This window comes from Lipophrys pholis (assembly GCF_963383615.2).
Source record: "Lipophrys pholis genome assembly, chromosome: 3".
Lineage (NCBI taxonomy): Eukaryota > Metazoa > Chordata > Actinopteri > Blenniiformes > Blenniidae > Lipophrys > Lipophrys pholis.
Genome location: NC_137627.1, coordinates 7439321 through 7445516, shown reverse-complemented (window position 1 = coordinate 7445516; position 6196 = coordinate 7439321). Strand labels below are relative to the sequence as shown.

The 6196-nt window shown below is 45.9% G+C and overlaps 1 protein-coding gene across 2 annotated transcripts in view; it reads right to left on the bottom strand.

Moving 5' to 3' along the window:
- Nucleotides 1–2190, bottom strand: part of gap43 (growth associated protein 43) — a 14026-nt gene extending 11836 nt beyond the window's left edge. For both annotated transcript variants that reach the window (XM_080460110.1, XM_080460111.1), the window contains exon 1: nt 1862–2190. The gene's annotated coding sequence lies outside the window, so the exon portion shown is untranslated. The remainder of the gene's footprint in view (nt 1–1861) is intronic.
- Nucleotides 2191–6196: the final 4006 nt, after the last annotated feature.

Here is a 6196-nt window from a genome sequence, read left to right as displayed (position 1 = left end):
AATTGCATAAAGCCTGAGAATGAGGGCTACAGAAGAGACTCAAATTAGCTGCTGGTAGCCACTCCCATCTAGTGAAGATGTTTCAACAGCACTTAACGCTCCACAATGGCAGCACCCAGTAGCAACACTTTAAAAGCAGAAAATCGTGCTCTGTGCTCGTCCATCCGAGAAGACCACCGAGTCTTGGCTGCTTTAATTTATGCTCCAAGAGCAGAGGGCAGGAGGATAAGTGCTTGTAGGCCTGGGAGGATTTTTTATTTTTTTTTCTCTCCCTGTGGTGAAGCGTGCACGCTCACGGCAGCGCTGGGAAAAGCCTCACCCACATGGCTGCAGTGTGCCGGCTTCTTCTGCCTTCATGTTCCTGCCTCTCGTCTTTCATTCCTTTTCCACTTTCGTACGTTTTATACTCCAACAAACCATCGCTATTCTGTCAGCACCGCCACATTTCCAGCTCCATCCCCTGGTTTTTCTGCATGCATGCCTCTCCCTGTACCTTCCCCCCACACCTCGCAGCTTTCCTCCTCGCTTCACCTCTACACCGGCGCCTTCATTTCCCACGGTTTTCTCGTATCTTTTTCGCTCCTTCCACGCTTTCCATGTGCATCAGCCATGCTCCACCCAGCCGCTCCATCTCTCCCCCTCTGCCTCTTCTCTTTCTGCATCCAGCATGTCTTTCAGCCGGCTTCCTTTCTCTCTCTCTCTCTCTCTCTCTCTCTCTCTCTCTCTCTCTCTCTCTCTCTCTCTCTCTCTCTCTCTCTCTCTCTCCTCCCTGCCAAAGCCTATATGACTCATCCAAGCTGACATTTAAGAAGCAATCAAGTGCCATCGGAATCCAGCATGTTACGAGTCGATAAAATCGTAATCGGTCTGAGATAGCGGCAAGAATCGGGCCCCGATCATATTCAGAACCACTTTGATAGCTGCTGAAATAAGTGGGTGCTCCCTTCCTCACCATACAACACCTCCCTCTCTTTTTAATAGTCTCTACTGGTGAGAGTGGCCATGGGTTTTCGTAAACTGCCCAGCACCACCCTTTCACACCCTTTAAATGAGTGCACACTTCATACTACCCTCCACTGACAGTATCCACTTTATAAAGCTGGAGGGCTATGATAATCCATTTATACTCATTTATTCCCATTGTATTCCCAGAGGCTACTGACATGATGGTGCCGCTCATTCAATCTGTACCCCACCCTTTTCCACCCCCCCCCCCCCCCCCCCCCCCCCCCCCCCCCCCCCCCCCCCCCCCCCCCACCCCCCACCCCCCCCTTCTCCACGCTGTGGAAATTTACTTTCCAGTGACACCCATTTCTGTTTAAGATAAGACGAACACTGAAGACTTCAAGATCCCCTGTCATTTAAGGCATCAATTAGAAGAGGTCAGTCTAATTAATACAAAGCATCACTGATAATGGTACATCATGCTGAGATCAGAGGAAATTTGCCATTTGAGACAGTTCAGAATCTATCAAGTGCCTCTTCAATAATCTTTCAGGGTTTTTTTTTTTCCAAGTGCTTGATCAATAAGAGGGAACGCCGGCTGCTGCGCGGGATCGAGTTACAGTGTCGCCCCCTCTTCCCTGAGAGTACAGTGTGAGGTCTGCCAGGCATTGTGGCAACATCCATTCATGGCATCGGATAATCACATTAACTAGGCGTTGTCTGGGCTGTGTGGATAGATTTTAGAAGACAAGCCAGGCCCGGAGTCAAGAGGAAATCACACCTCCAGTTTTCTCCCATTCCACCCCCCGGCTTTCCATAAAAAAAAAACCAACAATCTTAAAGTTCAGAGTTCAGATGCTTCATTTGAAGAAATTGAGCAGAAAAATGTTGATAAAGCAAAGAGAAAGCATTTTACCGTTTGGTTCTTCTTATGCAGCACAGCATAGTTGTAGATGTAGTATCCTCCCTTTTTCTTCTCTGCTTCTTTCTTCCTTTTTTTTCCTCCCTTTCACTTCTTCTCTCTCACCCTCTCTCTCTCTCTCTCTCTCTCACTATCTTGCACACACACACACTCCCTCTCTCTCTCTCTCCCTCACGCTCTCTTTCACTCTTTCTCTCTGGCTGTATCAACAGCTAAGCCGCTCAGTACATTTACTCATCCCAGTTTGCACACACGCGCTCTTCAGTCGGTCTGCCGGGGTGCAACTCTCTCACTCCCTCTTACTCGCCTGCCTGACAATGACTACAAGCCCACCCTTTAAACCCCTCCCTTCCCCTCGCTCCCTCCATCCTTCCCTCCTCCTTCTCTTGCCTTCGCACTATCGCCTCCTCCTCTTCCTCCTCCTCCTCCTCCTCCTCCTCTCGCTCATAGTGATGAACCCCCCCACCTCTTTTAGATCAGCACTCCTTCTCCTCTACATCTTCTCACCCTCCTCCTCCTCCTCCTCCTCCTCCCGTTCAGCCTGGCTCCAGCAAAAAGCTGCGGCCCCACCCTAAAAAAGACTCTCCCTTAATAACTGACTGGATGCCTCCAGTCAGTTTTTACCCTAATGGACATGTATTTATTTTTATTTTTTTATTAATTCTTAAGTTTGTTTCTCTCAGCTCCTCAAGCAGCAGCAGCAGCAGTCTCTTTTCTTAATTACCCCTCCTCCCCTCCACACACACCCAAAGGTGTCTTTATTTAAATAAATAAAGCAAAAGTGCCTCCCAGATGGGAGTTGCATCCCTGTGACTGCTCAGGCTTCTCTATCAGACTCTCTGGATCTGAGATCAGCGTTTTTTAAAACCGGCGAGCTCACCACGGTGATGCCAAAAGCATGTTTTCTGGCACGGCCGAGGGCAGCGGGTTCCTGCCAGGAGAGACGTGTGAAAGAGAGCAGTGATGCTTGAGAGCACATTTGTGCATCACACACACACACACACACACACACACACACACACACACACACACACACACACACACACACACACACACACACACACACACACACACACAAATGCACACACACTGTGCTTTTAGGACACGTCACCCGCACTACCAGCCCACCCCCCCAACAGACCCAGCGCTCTCTGTTCTCATGGAAACACCAGCAGATAGACTCGAAGAGGAGAGGAGGAGTGTGTGTGCGAGAGAGAGAGAGAGAGAGAGAGAGAGAGAGAGAGAGAGAGAGAGAGAGAGAGAGAGAGAGAGAGAGGAATGAAGGTAGGAGGAGGAGGCATGAAGGCCGGGTGTGGCAGACGATGCAAGACAGAAACTGCTTCTCTTTCTCTTTCCCTCCCCCCTTTTATTTTCCTCCCTCTGTGTCCACATTTTGCGCACACTCTGGTTTAATGAGCGGCCACTCGGCGTGCTTTATCCCCCTAACTACATTTATAACCATTAACATGCAGTAAGACTCACAGGCGCATGCTCATGCAAACACCCACACTCTGTATTTGTCTTTCATAATGTGCATGCGCGTGCGCTAAAGCAAGCACACACACACACAAACACACACACTGAGGTGGTGGCAGAGGAGTCCCCACCCCCGCTCTGACACCAGCAACCACCAGCAGATGCTTTAGACACAATGAGTGAAGGACGGATGCATGGATGGAGAGGAAGAGCTGAGGGGCTGGTGGTCTGCTATTCTCCTCTTTTACAGGATTATTCCACTTCCAGTTCACTGAGGGGAAATCATTAACCTGCACCGCTGAGCCGCAAGCCTTCCCGGTGGTCACCGCCTGCCACACAAGCAAAATCCAGCACTATTACTCGACTGTAGTACATCATCACTATGTGTCATCATCGGTCCATGGCAGGCCCGTATGACACGGACTCTGTCAAAGCATGGAGCTCTGCTGAGTGTGCACGATCTTTCCCAGCACAGCCCTGCTTTACTTTTGTACAGTTATGCACATTCACACTGAACAACTGCCCGCTCACAGCCCCCTACTGAGCTTCTCCATTGAAATAACGACGCAGATCAGTTCTGGGCCCAAATCTGGACATGAGATTTTTTTAAAGCTGTTATTGGATTTCAGCCTATCCTGTGCAAACTTAACATTGATTTACAGTAGCTGACATTAAAAATGTTTTCCACTTGCTTTGTCGGTAAATACCACCAGCCCCTTCACCACAAGTCACTGGCTAGACATTTCTCTCCCATAGTTCCACAGCGATAGAGGAAGCTACCAAGCTCCACATAATCTCCTGAATCCATCTTAATCTTTACAAAGAAACTGAAGACTGAGAGTTCTTACAAACAGAGTTGTGCCTTGTGAACATAGACGATGAAAAGAGGTTGTATTCCCAGTGTGGACCCTTCAAAGACAGATGTGTTGAATAAAATCCACTGGTGAATCAAATTGTAAATAGTTGCAGATTGCACACATTGGAAGTCAGTTAGACGCTTGTTTAGAGCTGTCGGCGGGATCAGCGGGTGGTAGTGATGCACCAAATGCTACTTGATAACAGCCGATAACAACAAGGAAAGCAATAGTTGAAAAAAGGGAAGTAGAAGATGGAGAAGCAGACCAGGCGGAGGAAGACAGGGGAGATCAGACAAATCAGAAGAAGACAAAAAGGTGACGTTTGTGAATGGAGACTGAAAATGGTTCGGTTTCTGCAAGTAGACACAGTAAATTTACTGCACATAGTTTAAGTACATACGTTGTTTTCGAAGTTCAGGAGAGTGGCGAAAGCTGTCAAGTTATATAGGACAAACGTTGAAATAAGTAGTTATGAGTTGAGCCTCTCTTCCCTTCTCTCTGCATTGAAAATTATGGCCAATAAAGCAAAGATTTTTGTCCAAATCGTACAGTATGAAAGAAGGTAATATATTTTCCACTGACATTTCTGCAGTATTGTTCCACAGTGAAAGGGTCATATGCCAATGTGAGTGGAGAAACATAAAGCTTTAAAGAATGAAAAGATTTATGTGACTCATACAGGTAGGGTGGTCTGTTCTGATAATGGTTCATATTAAAATAAATAAAAAAAGGAAAAGTAATTCCCTGGGCCGGATTGTGGACGCTTGCAGGCCATGCTTTGATTTGAAACTCCACTGCTTTATGTTGAAGAAGAACCTATGAATTTGCCTTCACAAATTCTAAAGCAAAAAATAAAATTGTGAGGCAGAGCAAAAATAAACCCGTTTGCATGACATTTAATGAGTTATTGTTAAAACCCAGAGAAATAAACAACTCGAGTGTTGAAGAAAAGCTTTCAACAGTTGAAGATCAAGTGGCAAATCACTTCAAATCAAATCCCCACAACAGAGGCACAGCAAAATCCTTTAAGAGGCAAATGCAAAACACAATCAAACGATGAGGAGGTGGTCTGAATGAAAAGTAAAAGAATCGAAACACTCAGACCTCCAAGAGCCAAAAGCTGGGGCAACGGTGGCAAAACAAGCGAAGCATAAGAGTGTAAAAAAAAAAAAAAGAACAAACCCGGGACACGTGTGACTGACGTCAAAGCAACCCTGAGAAAGCTTTTCCTTCTCCAAACATCTCGCTATGCTAATGCACGTCCTGCTTATTCGATTGCTGTGTTAAGCAGCTGCATGTGCTGCTGTACTGACCACAGAGATCAATAATGTCACGCTGTCCGGCCAGTGTTGGGAAACGGCCAAAGGGTGCTGCGGGTTGTGATTAGTGGTGTTTAATATTAAACACTATGTCCAGAAAAAAAACTAAAGATAACTAGTTTACAAAGTGTTAACACTATTTCCTTTGTAATATTACCCAGAATTGTATTATTAAGTTATCATCAGGTTATCGGATCCTTTATCTATTTAACAATGATTCTTTTTTTTTTAACCTCTGTTTTGTTTTGGTTTCAGTGAATCTTCTGCAGAGGAAAAAAAAAAAAAAAAGGTATTGTGCAGACTCCAGATGGATTTTCATACTGCAGGAATACAGGAATATACTGTTTTTCCTGCAGGGGATTGTTGTCTCTTTATAAACTAAATTAGCTGCTCGTATATATGAGACTAATACTTCCACTACATTTCAACCAGGCCTGCAGCACCTGTGAACTCATTCTGTTGTTTGTTGTGTTGAGCATCCATTCTTTCATACCGACTTTGATGAAGCTCCTCGCTTGCTGTATGAAAGGTCACAGTATCTGTGGAAGACAATGAGATCCACGTGCAATGTGGGGACTGCAAGTTAATCCAAAGACAAATGGCGTTTTCATGAAACTCACCATAACTACCGTCGTCGCTTAATTTGTTATTAGGAGCTCGCAGAAAGTGCTTAATCA